The 13957-nt window shown below is 42.4% G+C and overlaps 1 protein-coding gene across 2 annotated transcripts in view; it reads left to right on the top strand.

Moving 5' to 3' along the window:
- Positions 1–13957, top strand: part of adck1 (aarF domain containing kinase 1) — a 673127-nt gene that overhangs the window by 467237 nt on the left and 191933 nt on the right. The window lies entirely within an intron of this gene.

Raw genomic sequence — 13957 nt, 5'->3', positions numbered from 1 at the left:
CATAGGAGGACGAAATAATGCATCTGAGCTCCTCTGGTGCCCACCTATTCTGAAAACCCTCAAGGATATAAGTAGACTTTGCATCCATTCTCTCCAAAGACGCTGAGGCATGGATGTAACTATGAAAGAGAGGCAGACAGTTGAGAATTAAGACTCTCCCCCTAAATGACCCCATTACCTTGATCTGTTGATGGCTAGTCTGGGCAGGTGCAGGAGCAGGTCCACAAGGAACTCATCTGCACCAAGTGCCTCAAGATTAGGAGCATGGGGCTACAGTATGACTAAAAGACTAATGACAGTTATGTTTAAAGTGAAGAAAAAAGGGTTGCGCCCTTCAGTATCTCAAGTGTAGCTGGCCCATGGATTGTGGAACACCACGTAATAGATATTTATAACTGGGATCCCATGAACCGCAATATTTTACTGTCATGCAGGATTGCTGAAAACTTCACTTTCTTTTTAAAACAAAGAAAGCCACCACCAAATTACCAAATCACCCAAGCAAAACAGTTTTTATTTTCCCACTGGGGAAGAACCCAGCTCTTTTTTTAAATTTTAATAATCCATTACCAAATCATTCAATCAGTACATTGCAAACATTGCCCACCAAGGTCAACATAACAATAACAAAAACAATCAAAAAGGGAGAAGGCAAGGGAGTGACTGAAGCAAAATAGTTTTAGTGAAGGAGTTAATGCACACCAGTCCCAGGGGTAGCCACCTAAGTCTGAAAGGCTACTGGTGAATGCCTTGTGCTGCCATTCCAAAGAGACCAATGGACAGATGTAGCTGTAGAAGAGAGGTAGGCAGTTGCAAATTATGACTGCTACTCTGACTGCTATCTGGACCTGTTGATAGAACATAGAACAGTAAGTACAGCACAGGAATGGGCCCTTCGACCCACGATGTTGTGTCAAACATGATGCCAAATTAAACTAATTCCTTCTGCCTGCCCTAGGTCCATATCACTCCATTCCTTGCATATTCATGTGTTTATCTAAAAGTCCCTTCAAATGCCCTATCGTATCTGCCTCCATCACCACCCCCAGCAGCACATTCCAGATTCCTGCCACTCTGTATAAACAACTTGCCCCTCACATCTCCTTTGAACTTTCCCCCCTCACCTTAAATGTGTGCCCCCTGAGTTGATGAAGAGCCCAGCTCTTTGTTTTTAAAAAGAAACCACCACTAAATCATCCATTTGACCACTTAAACAATGAACAAATTACAACAGAAGACCCAATTCTTCAGTATCACTGAGCATAACCTTCTCACCATCAACTCTCGAGCTGTTCTAGTTGCTTTTGGGCTCTCTTCTGGCACAGTGGTAGTGTCTCTCCGTCTGATACAAGAGGCCTGTATTCAAGTTCCACCTGCCCCAGAATTGTATTAACATTTCTGAGCAGTTTGATTGGACAACATCATCTGGTGAACTCTTAAAGGAACCTGTGCTTCTAATACTGTCAAAAAGTGGTGTAAAAGTGCAAGTCTTCCTTTAATCTGATTGCATTCGCTTTTAGTGGTAATTCAATAGTGAGGCCCAAAATAGTGTGACATGAAAACAACCTGTAATGGTGTTTACCTAGGAAGCATGGAGACACCCACAGAGACACCTACATATACACTCATACAGAGGTACATACAGTCCTCACCAGCAAATGGAACTCCACTCAGGGACTGCAGTTCCGATGTGGCACTATAATTCTCTACGCTAATGCTTTCGATTGTTGTCACAGAGATATCACGAATGCTGTGAGAACTAATTATCCTCCACTTCTGGCTGCTGGATATCTGCTATTGATTTGAGTGGTGTGGATGTAGACATGTAATTCAATATTAACAACAACCCATTGTACAAACAATGCAATGTTGGTGCTTTCTTTCAGTTTTCTTTCACTGGACATTTTATCTAAAGAGGACCTGGATTGCACTGGTCATGCAGTAACAGAATTATGCAGATAAAGGTCATTTCGCCCATTGTATCTCCATTAACTTTTTGAAAATGGTATCTCTTTAGTCTCACCCCTTGTTCACAAACCCCTGCACATTTCCCTCGCCATCTGTTTATCCTTTTGGAAGTGATTACTGAACCAGCTTGCTTTGCCTCTTAGACAATACACAATAATTAATTTTAATCCTTGTGACACATCTTTATTCTGTAGGGATTAATAGTTACTTGGTTACCTTAATTTCAGCCTAGCCATCAATCAGAAATAATTTCATGTCTGTTTTGCTCTCTCTGCAAATAAAGAGTTACTTCATGAACATTCATTCACTTTTTAGTGATAAATTCTGTACAGACAGGACAGTCACCATCATGCTCTTTGCTGACTTTTCAAAGAGTCCACAATCCAGTGAGCAGGTATAACTCTCATCATTGTTGAGTGCTGGCCAATGTGAGGTGACTGTATGAAAATCCTGATTTACTGAAAGTGCTCCTTCTGGCCCCTAAAGGAGATTGTGTTCCTTTGGATTAGAAACATCATGTTCCTTGGGCAGCACTTACAATCCACTTATCAATCAGTGAAAAACATCAGGAGAGGCAGGCTTCCCCATTGTTTAATAACCTCAAATCCATAGCCAATGCAAAAGGTTTACTATTAATGATAACAAGATGTTTGAGCTGATGATCTCAGGAGATTGATTACAGTAGGAAGAATACAAATTGCCAATATGTGACATTCTGGGTAACGAACCAGGCCAGGTGTTAGAATTGGAGGTAGGTGAGCACTTTGGGGACAGTGACCACAATTCGGTGACTTTTACTCTAGTGATGGAGAGGGATAAGTGTGCACTGCAGGGCAAGAGTTATAGCTGGGGGCAGGGAAATTATGATGCGGTGAGGCAGGACTTAGGATGCGTGGCTTGGAAAAGTAGGCTTCAAGGGAAGGGCGCAATTGATATGTGGAGCTTGTTCAAGGAGCAACTATTGAGTGTCCTTGATAAGTATGTACCTGTCAGGCAGGGAGGAAAGGGCCGTGTGAGGGAGCCGTGGTTTAATATGGAATTGTAATCCCTTGTTAAAGGGAAGAGGGCGGCCAATGTAAAGATGAGGCGTGAAGGTTCAATTGGGGCAATTGAGAGTTATAAGGTAGCCAGGAAGGATCTGAAGAGAGAGCTAAGAGCAGCAAGGATGGGACATGAAAAGTCCTTAGTTGGTAGGATTAGGGAAAACCCAAAGGCTTTCTATAGGTATGTCAGGAATAAAAGAATGACTAGGGTAGGAATAGGTCCAGTCAAGGATAATAGTAGGAAGTTGCGTGTGGAGGCTGAAGAGATTGTGGAGACACTGAATGAATACTTTTCGTTAGTATTCACTCAGGAACAGGACATTGTTGCCGATGTGAATACTGAGTCACAATTAATTGGAATGGACGGCTTTGAGGTATGTAGGGAAGAGATGTTGGAAATTCTGGAAAGGGTGAAAATAGATAAGTCCCCTGGGCCTGATGGCATTTATCCTAGGATTCTCTGGGAATCAAGGGAGGAGATTGCAGAGCCATTGGCCTTGATTTTTATGTCCTCATTGTCTACAGGAATAGTGCCAGAAGACTGGAGGATAGCAAATGTGGTTCCCTTGTTCAAGAAGGGGAGTAGAGATAACCCTAGTAACTATAGGCCGGTGAGTCTCACTTCTGTTGTGGGCAAAATCTTAGAGAGAATTGTAAGGGATAGGATTTATGAACATCTGGATAGGAATAATGTGATCAAGGATAGTCAGCATGGTTTTGTGAAGGGCAGGTCGTGCCTCACAAACCTTATTGAATTCTTTGAGAAGGTGACTAAGGAGGTGGACGAGGGGAAAGCAGTAGATGTGGTGTATATGGATTTTAGTAAAGCATTTGATAAGATTCTCCATGGTAGGCTACTGCAAAAAATACGGAGGTATGGCATTGAGGGTGAGTTGGAGGTTTGGATTAGGAATTGGCTGGCTGGAAGAAGACAGAGGGTAGTAGTTGATAGTAAAGGTTCATCTTGGAGTGCAGTTACTAGCGGTGTCCCGCAAGGATCTGTTTTGGGGCCATTGCTGTTTGTCATTTTTATAAATGACCTGGAGGAGGGGCTAGAAAGTTGGGTGAGCAAGTTTGCGGATGATACGAAAGTCGGTGGAGTTGTTGACAGTGAGGAAGGATGTGTCAGGGTACAGCGGGATATAGATAAGCTGCAGAGCTGGGCAGAAAGGTGGCAAATGGAGTTCAATGTAGGTAAGTGTGAGGTGATTCACTTTGGTAAGAGTAACAAAAAGATGGGGTACTGGGATAGTGGTTGGATACTTGGTAGTGTGGATGAGCAGAGGGATCTTGGTGTCCATGTACACAGATCTCTGAAAGTTTCCACCCAGGTAAATAGTGCGGTGAAGAACGCATATGGCGTACTGGCTTTTATTGGTAGAGGAATTGAGTTCCGGAGTCCTGAGGTCATGTTGCAGTTGTATAAGACTCTGGTGCGGCCGCATCTGGAGTATTGTGTGCAGTTTTGGTCGCCATACTATAGGAAGGATGTGGAGGCACTGGAACGGGTGCAGAGGAGGTTTACCAGGATGTTGCCTGGTATGGTAGGAAGATCGTATGAGGAAAGGCTGAGGCACTTGGGGCTGTTTTCATTGGAGAAAAGAAGGTTTAGGGGTGACTTGATAGAGGTGTACAAGATGATTAGGGGTTTAGATAGGGTTGACCATGAGAACCTTTTTCCAAATATAGAGTCAGCTATTACGAGGGGGCATAGCTTTAAATTAAGGGGTGGTAGGTATAGGACAGATGTTAGGGGTAGATTCTTTACTCAGCGAGTCGTGAGTTCATGGAATGCCCTGCCAGTAGCAGTGGTGGACTCTCCCTCATTATGGGCATTTAAGCGGGCATTGGATAGGCATATGGAGGATAGTGGGCTAGTGTAGGTTAGGAGGGCTTGGATCGGCGTAACATCGAGGGCCAAAGGGCCTGTACTGCGCTGTATTTTTTCTATGTTTCTATGTTCTAAATGGATTAAAAGGCTATGGTCTAGGCTATTCTCATTGCCCTTTATCTGGTTTTTAGTACAATGGGTTACCTGGTGCTTGGCACAATGATCTGTGATGTTTTTCATAACATAATGTGGACATAATGTTGAGAAGAGCAATTTCCATCCAAAAGGACAAGTGTTTCATGTCCAAGGTCAGTTTCCAAGCATGACAGTAAGTTCTGCTGAATAAATTCACTTGACTAATTGTCCTTTAACATATTGCATCTTTTGGAGTTCTCCAGCAATGAAAAGAGGCAAGAAGGAAGAGCTTGCATTTATTTTGCACCTTTCACCACCCCAGTGACTTCCCAAAACAAGTTACAAACATTAAAGTGTCTTTGAATTACCCTTGTGTGTTGGCATGTAGGACCTGCGACAACTAGTTTGCACACTGTAAAACCGCACAGACAGACAATGAAACCAATGACCTAGACTTTCGGGGTGTTGCTTGAAGGTTTAATACTGACAAAGGCACTGGGGTTGTTTCCCCGAAACACCGTCACTGCATGTTTTATGTTCTCCCAAGTGGGCATCAGTTTAATGCCTCATCCAAAAGACAGAACCTTGGACAGCTCCATCACTGGCCTGTGGCACTATCCTGCAGCTCCATCTTTCCATTGGGGATGAGCAGTACTTGTGATGAGAGGAGAAAGCTCAACAGTTTGAAAGTGCAGCGTAGCGACCACTGTTCCCTCCAGGATCGAGCGGCAGGTCATTCTGTCACCCTGGTTTCTCAAGCTTGTGTTTTCAGCCTTTCATTAGAGTTTGTGATTCTCTCTGTTATGTAAACACTCCAGGTGAAGCGCAGTTTGATTTCTATGAGAATTTTGGATCACATAGCAACTTGTATTCTTCCTACTGTAATCAATCTCCTGAGATCATCAGCTCAAAGACCTTGTTATCATTAATAGTAAACCTTTTGCATTTGCTATGGATTTGAGGTTATTAAAAAATGGGGATGCCTGCCTCTCCTGATGTTTTTCACTGATTGATAAGTGGATTTTAAGTGCTGCCCAAGGAACATTATGTTTTCAAGGCAAGGGAACACAATCTCCTTTAGGGGCCAGAAGGATCACTTTCAATAAATCAGGATTTTCATACAGTCACTTCACATCAGCCAGCACTCCACAATGGATGAGAGTTATACCTGCTCATTGGATTGTTGACTCCTTTGAAAAGACAGCAAAGAGCATGATGGTGACTGTCCTGTCTGTACGGAATTTATCACTAAAAAGTAAATGAATATTCATGAAGTAACTCTTTATTTGCAGAGAGAGCAAAGCAGACATGAAATTATTACAGAATGATGGCTATGCTGAAGTTAAAGCAACAGAGTAACTATTAATGCCAAAGAACAATAAAGAGGTATCATGATGATTAAAGTTAATTATTATGCATTGTCTAAGAGACAAAGCAAGCTGGTTCAGTAATCACTTCCAGATGGATAAATAGATGGTGAGGGAAACGTCCAGGGGTTTATGAACAAGGGGTGAGACGCAAGGGATATCATTTTCAAAATGTTAATGAACATACAGTGGCCTGAATGGCCTTTATCTACATAATTCTGTAACCCTACATGACCAGTGCAACCCAGGTCCTCTTTAGATAAAGTGTCCAGTGAAAGAAAGCACCAACATTGCATTGCATGTATGATGGGTTGTTGTTAATCCTTACAATAATGGCAAGTTGGAGAAAGTGAGGACTGCAGATGTTGGAGACCAGAGTTGAAAAATATGATGCCGGAAAAACACAGCAGGCCAGGCAGCATCTGAGGAGCAGGAGAATCGACGTTTCGGGCATAAGCCCTTCTTCAGGATTCCTGAATGATGGCAAGTTGTATTGTTGTTGCCCTGTTGCTGTGCATTGATGTAAAAGTTGCTGCAAATAATGCTGGACTGTAAGTTGCACCAAAAATGTTGGACTAGACCACACCTCCTACATCTTCCACCTCTGTCAAGTTGTCCACTTCAAATAGTGCCCAAGTGTGACAGGTTGTATGGTACGGGCTATGATCAACCATTTAAAGCTGTAACTTTTCCAATCTGCCTATGCAAAGTGGAATCATGTGAATATTTCAGTCAAGATGAGAGTGGTGCTGGAAAAGCACAGCAGGTCAGGCAACATCAGAAGAGCAGGAAAGTCGACGTTTCGGGCAGGAGCCCTTCATCAGAAACATGGATTTTCCTGCTCCTCGGATGCTGCCTGACCTGCTGTGCTTTTCCAGCACCACTCTCATCTTGACTGAAATATTCACATGATTCCACTTTGCATAGGCAAATTTACAGTCTGGTTTTATTTATGAATAGCACATCTGCATGGTTCAATATTTTTTATATAGAATCCCCACAGACCATTCGACCCAACAAGTCCACACCAACCCACCGAAGAGCATCCCACCCAGACCCATCCCCCTACTCTATCCCTTTAACTCTGCATTCCCCATGGCTAATGCACTTCACCTAAACATCTCTGAACACTGTGGGTAATTTAACATGGCCAATCCACCTAACTTACACATCTTTAGAGTGTGGGAGGAAACCGGAGCACCCAGAGGAAACCCATGCAGACACAGGGAGCACGTGCAAATGCCACACAGGCAGTCACTCGAGGCTGGAATTGAACCCGGGTCCCTGGCACTGTGAGTGTAGCAGTGCTAACCACTGAGCCACCGTACCACCCCACATACGACTGTGATGACCATTCACACATTTCCTTCAAGCAAATGTTAGAAAGACACTGGAGCCAACTCCATGGGCAGTGACCTTTTAAGAAAAGAGGTTTTGTTGATTTCTGAGCTAACCAACAGTGTTGATGGTGAGATGTTTCCTGAAATTAAGATGCCTCCTTCTGTATTTGCGTAAAGATTAGACACTGATAATTGAAAGAGCAGGAATAGTGGAAGATAGGTGCATACTGGAATGTAAGGCTGGAAGTATTGCAGACAAAGGATTGGATTCAGTTAGAGATAAATTAAGAAAAGAGCAAATAGTCAAATTTGGACTTGTGTCAGCCTTAGCTATTGGGCAGTGTTATTGCTTCTGAGTGAGAAAGGTAAAGTTTCTCAGCTGGATTTGAGCGCAAAATCAAGGCTGACACTCCAATGCGGTATTGAAGGAGTGCTGCACAGTCTGAAGTGCCAAAAGGTTTCAGATGAAATTTGAAATGAGACCCTTTCTGCTGTTCTGGGTGGATGGAAAGGAATCCTCAGGCACTATTTTGAAGATGAACAGAGTAGCTACACCCATTGTCCTGGCTAACATTTATCCCTCAATCAAACATTAAAACATATTATCTGATCGAATCACATTGCTGTGTGAGAAAGCTCACTGTGTTTCCTATGTTATTTCTGGGACCACACCTAATTGGCAATAAAGAGGACATTCAGTAATAAAAGAGTTGTGATTATAATAAGGTCAGCCAGATGGACCTCATAGAATATGAGTTCCTTTATTGGGGCTGTTAATCTGATCCACTCGAGAAGCCCTGGCTGATAGTAAAGGAGTGCCAGACATCCTCTTCACTCTGAGAGCTCGCTCTGAGGGAACTGGATTAGTGTCAAGGCCTCTCCATGTGTAAATAAAGTGTGATTTGGTGATGGGGTATCAGACTCTGTGGAGTTATTTCAATAATGTGCTGAATAAGTGCAAGATTTTACATTTATGGCAATAGGAAGACTTTGCTAATGATTGATAATTGACTGATGTGGCAGTAATAGGCTGGTTGGATTTGCCCTGCTTTCCAGAGGCAATTCATACTTGGAAATTCACCACATTGGCAAGTAGATACCAGTGTTGGAACTCGACTCAAACAGCTTGGTTAGAGGTCCAGCTATGTCTGGCTTAATCTTCAGTATTAATGCCAGACTGTTTTGCTGCCAAAGCATAGAAACATAGAAAATAGGAACAGAAGTAGGCCATTTGGCCTTTTGAGCCTGCTTCATCATTCAATATGATCATGGCTGATCATTCAACTCTGCACCCTGTTCTTACTTCCTCCACATTCTTTTTGGATCCCTTTAGCCCTAAAAACTATATCTCAAAAACATTCTGTACGTTATGCGTTTTTTTGCCAGGTGCTGGTGCAGTTTCAGACATTGTAAGGTATGATTTGGTGAGCGTGACTATGTCAGGCTGTTGCTTCACCAGACTGTGGGACAGCTTGCCCAATTTTAGCCAAAGGTCCCGGATAAAAACGAGGAAGACTTCACAGCGTGGACTGGGGAGGGTATGCTGCCACCATTTCTGGTGCCTGAGCCAATGCCAGTGATCTATCTAACTTAATTCCTTCTTGATTCTTCTGGGGCAGTTGATCCAGCTTTGTGACATGCTAGGCCTATCCAGAGGGAAGTTAAGAGTCAACCACATTCCTGATTGTTTCATGGTCACTCTGACTTGAGTTTTTCACTCTAGATTTGTCAAATGACATCACCTCAGCTGCCATGATGGGGTTTGAACTTGTATTCCCAGAGCAGTAATCGTGCCTCTGAATTGCTGAACCATTAATGTTACCACTGTGCTGTTATTTTCCAATGGGGGAAACCAACTGTCATATAACTGGCAATGAAGGGACAACCATCGTCAAAACTGTTGACCTGAAAAATATTAAGAAACAAGCCAATCTAAAGTAAATTGGAGGAAATCGCTTTCTACCACTGGGCCCCTTGCACACTTGCAAAGAGAGAATTTGATTTGATTTATTATTGTCACATGTACCTAAGTACAGTGCGAAGTTTTGTTTTGCATGCAGTACAGGCAGATCATATCATACAAAGATCATAGGGTGATTGGACAGAGGGAAGAATGGAAAGTTGCGGCTGCAAAGAAGGTGAATATTGTTAGTAATTCTTACAGACTTAGAACTGAGATTTAAATGTGCAGAATGATTTTAAGAAATGTGAGAATAAGATCTGCTGTAGAGAGCTTGCAAAAAGTTGTCTGCGTCTGTGCCACCTTGAATCCATTTAGTATCAAATCCCTGGAATTACACATTAATGGACATTGATGGTCATTTCCACCAGTGGGGTCAGTACAGCTCTGAGGAAAACCACTGCCGTTTGGAAATCTTAGGGACCCAGAAAGGTGTGGCCATCAGCACACAGACCCCAAACTCACCCAGTTTTTCCCCTTTCTTGATTTTGTCAAAATTCCAGAACCCTTTTGAGCGGATGCATCAACAGCAAAGTGTTTCTAAAACACATTTAATGGAGAGAGATATCCCTGGGGACTTTGCATAAACATAAAGGAAGATATAAATGTCACACCAAAGGATTGGTCAATGAGTTGGGTTTTAAAGAAGGTCTGAAAGATCTAAAGTAGAGATGGAGAGGTATTGTGGAGGACATTCCCAGTCTTGGGACCCAGTCTTGGCAGCAGTTAATGGTGGGGCACTGGAAGGGCAGGGTGTAAAAGAGACTGGCCTCAGAAGACCAGAGGATTCGAGTGGAGTTGTAGATCTTTGGAGATAAAAGATTGAATGAGGAAATGTCATTATGGAATTTAAACACAAGGATGACAATTCTACTTTGGCAGTGGTAGTGCATCAGGAGTAAGTTGAAGGTAGCAGGCACCAGAGTTGAAGGGTGTTGGTACCTGAAGCAAAATGAGAAACACAACTGGTCCTTGAGCATCAGGCTTTTGTCAAAGTGTTGTGCCTGTTGCTTCACTAGCAACTTTACTGGCAGTGTCGCACTCCTTCTGTTAAGCACTTCAAGCAGAAATTATGTGCTCCTGATGTGGGAGATGACCCACAACCTTCTGACTCAGAGGCAAGAGTGCTACCCACAGAGTACAGAAGATCAGTCATCAGCCATTCTGATAGATTATTATATAAAAGCGGGGGAGAGAAATTCATGAAAGTTAGAATAATCACCATTTCCTATAAGTAATAATACTTAACAAAATTTAATCCCGGTCTACCAAAAAAGAAACCACAAAGAAATCAGGATCTAGCCCCTTAAAAACTGTAAAGTCTGTACCCTGGGGCTTTGGGTTTTTTTTGTTATTTGAGTCCATGTACTTGACTGACTTTGAAGTCGAAAGGGCAGAATGTTTTTTCTATCACATTAAGCCATCATTAACAAACTGGTGACGCGGGCAGTCTCTTGATACTGCGGCTGACTGATGATCTCAGCTATTTTAGAGCAATTGTTAGAATTGAAAAACAAACTGAAGCAAGGAAAAAAAACATGCATCGCTATTTCTGCTGTCCCACTATGAAACAAACGCTGTTGTGAAGTTTTGAAAATGTATTCACAAATTAATTCAAATCATTGGATTCAGTCAGCTAAGGTCATTAATGGGAGTTGTACTAGCATTAATGATTGATGATCTCTTTAGTTTAACATACAGCCCCAACACCTCGCACTGCAATCTGAAACAGTCCCCTGATGTTTAATTTGCTGAACGTGTAGTTGAAAGGTTTGGTCTATGCCCATCAGAGCCTGAGGTGAATGGGACGTGTGCGTGGCCAAAATGGAGGGGGCATTCTTTCCTTTGACCCACACCATTTCTGTAGCAGGTTTTTGGAATGCATAAGAATCCCCAAAATGTTCAAGTTCTGATGATGGCACTTGGATAGCAAGGTGCAGCTTCCCATTTGGTCGTCACCTATTGTGGGTTTCTTCAGGGAAACCAACCTGCTAAGGACTTGGGATGGCCAATTTCCCACCTTTTGTTTTCCAAAAGGCTTCCGTCATTGGACTGGGAGGAGGAAGTGTGCTCTTGGCCTGACAATGGAGTCAGGACCTACTCTTCCTCCTCACCTCAGCCTGCCCTGACTGCTACATTACTGTATTATTACAGTATCGAGTCAAGATATCTTGAAGTCCTGCTGCTTCCTCACTACCTGTGAGATTAGGTGGGTGATTCATACAGGAGATGGCAATGACACCCAGATATTAAAGCTGGCTTCACTCCACTGTGGGCTTACAAGCTGATCACTAGTTTCACTCCAACCCTGCCCACCCCAAACGATGGTTAAAGTTAGAAAAGTTCAGCCTAACAGAAGAAAATAACTTGCCTTTATATAGCACCCTTCACAACATTGGGATGCCCAAGCTTTTTTCTCGTCAAATCAATTATGTTCTGATGTAGCCAATGTGTGCACAGTAAGCTCCAACAAATGGCAATGGAGATAAACAGCCGTCTACTTTAGGTGCTTCCTGAAGGATGATATTTTTTGCCAGAAAACTGAGAGAAATCTTATGCTCTTCTCTGAAAAGTGCAAAGGAAAACTGGAAGGGATATCAGACTCCTGTGACGATGGACTCTCATAACACAGGAAGGACTTTTCTAAATACATCATGTGGCTCCTCTAACTCTCTCTCCATGAAAATACACTGTGCTTAACATAATTTTATGATATACAACACATAAAACTCACCCACAAAGTACAATCAGGGCTGAAGATTCAGCGCAGCTTAGGACAATATTTTTTACTTTTTCTCTGCCCAAAGAAAGGTATGGAAGGTTTGAGTAACAAAGAAAGGCTGGATAGGCTGGGACTTGGTTCACTGGAGATTGAGAGATGGCCTTATATAAAATCATGAGGGGTATAGATAGGGTTAATGGGAGGTGTTTTTTTTCCCCCAAGATGGGGGATTTCAAGAGTAGGGGCGCATTTTCCAGGTGAGAGTAGAGAAATTTAAATAAGACATGAGGGGCAATTTATTTTACACAGAGGGTAGTTCACATGTGGAATGAACTTCCTGAGGAAGTGGTGGATGCAGGCACAATTACAATGTTTAAAAAAAACATTTGGAGAAATACATGAATAGGAAAGGTTTAGAGGGATATAAGCCAGGAGCAGGCAGGTAAGACTGGCTTAGTTTGGGATTATGTTCAGAATGGACTGGTTGGACCAAAGAGTCTGTTTCTGTGCTGTATGACTCTTTAACATTAATACATTCCTTATATTCTCTACTTGCTTTTGTTTGCTTTGTTCTCAATGTTCCTTCGAGTTTCCCCCTCTTGAGGAATAGAATTGAAATGTTAAACTTGCATAGAAACTTGGTTAGACCCTTAGGACACTGTGCAGTGCTTCTGCTCCCATATTCCAGAACAGGTGATGCACAAAATCAATGAAGGATGAGATGGTGTTTTTACAAAAAGCACTGAGGACTCAGACAGTATAATTTGGACCCTTCAGTCTCTTTTTCCCTGTGAATCAAATTCTACAGGAGAGAACTTGAGCTCCTGATCTAGATTATTCCATCAATGCAGCATTGCAGTGTGAGAGGAATACTTTTTGTATGACACTTTAAACCAAGGGGCCATTTTCTCTCTCTGGTGAATGTAAAAGATCTTATGGCACTGTGTGAAGAAGGGCAGTACTCTTTGTTGTGGTAGTCAATATTCATCCCTCAACTGACATCAAGAAGACAGTTAATCTGGTCTATTATTTCAGTTCTGTTGACAGAGCTTGCTTTGAGCAAATTGACTGTTTGCATGTCGTATATTACAGCATTGATTACAATTTATTTAGTCCATCATTGGCTTTACAGCACTTTGTAAGTGTTCACTGTTATATCAATAATTTTGCATAACTTTGTCATTTTAATTTTGCTGGTAGTGTGATAGTAATGTCACTGGGCAAGTAATTTGGAGATTTGGACATTGGTTCATGCCAGAGCAGCTGGTGAGATTCAAATTCAACAAAACATCTGGAAGATAAACCTTGCATCAGTGATGGTGCCATGACAATTATCATCACTTGTTGTAAAAGCAGTTTGGGTCACTGATGTCCTTTAGGGAAGGAAATCTGCTGGTGTGGCCTACAGGTAACTCCAGACTCACAGCAATCTGGTTGACTCTTAACTGCCCTCTGAAGCAGCCCTAGCAAGCTACTACGATCAATGGACAATTAGCAATAGGCAGTGATACCCATTCCCATGAATAAATGAAGGAAGGAATGGACTTAATGAGTTTCCCACATTGCAACAATGGGTGAACATGACATGATA

This window comes from Chiloscyllium plagiosum, unplaced genomic scaffold, assembly GCF_037043375.1.
Source record: "Chiloscyllium plagiosum isolate Xiang-an unplaced genomic scaffold, Cpla_swu_hap1 HiC_scaffold_8, whole genome shotgun sequence".
Lineage (NCBI taxonomy): Eukaryota > Metazoa > Chordata > Chondrichthyes > Orectolobiformes > Hemiscylliidae > Chiloscyllium > Chiloscyllium plagiosum.
Note: the sequence above shows the minus strand (reverse complement) of the source record. Positions and strands in the feature narration are given on the sequence as shown.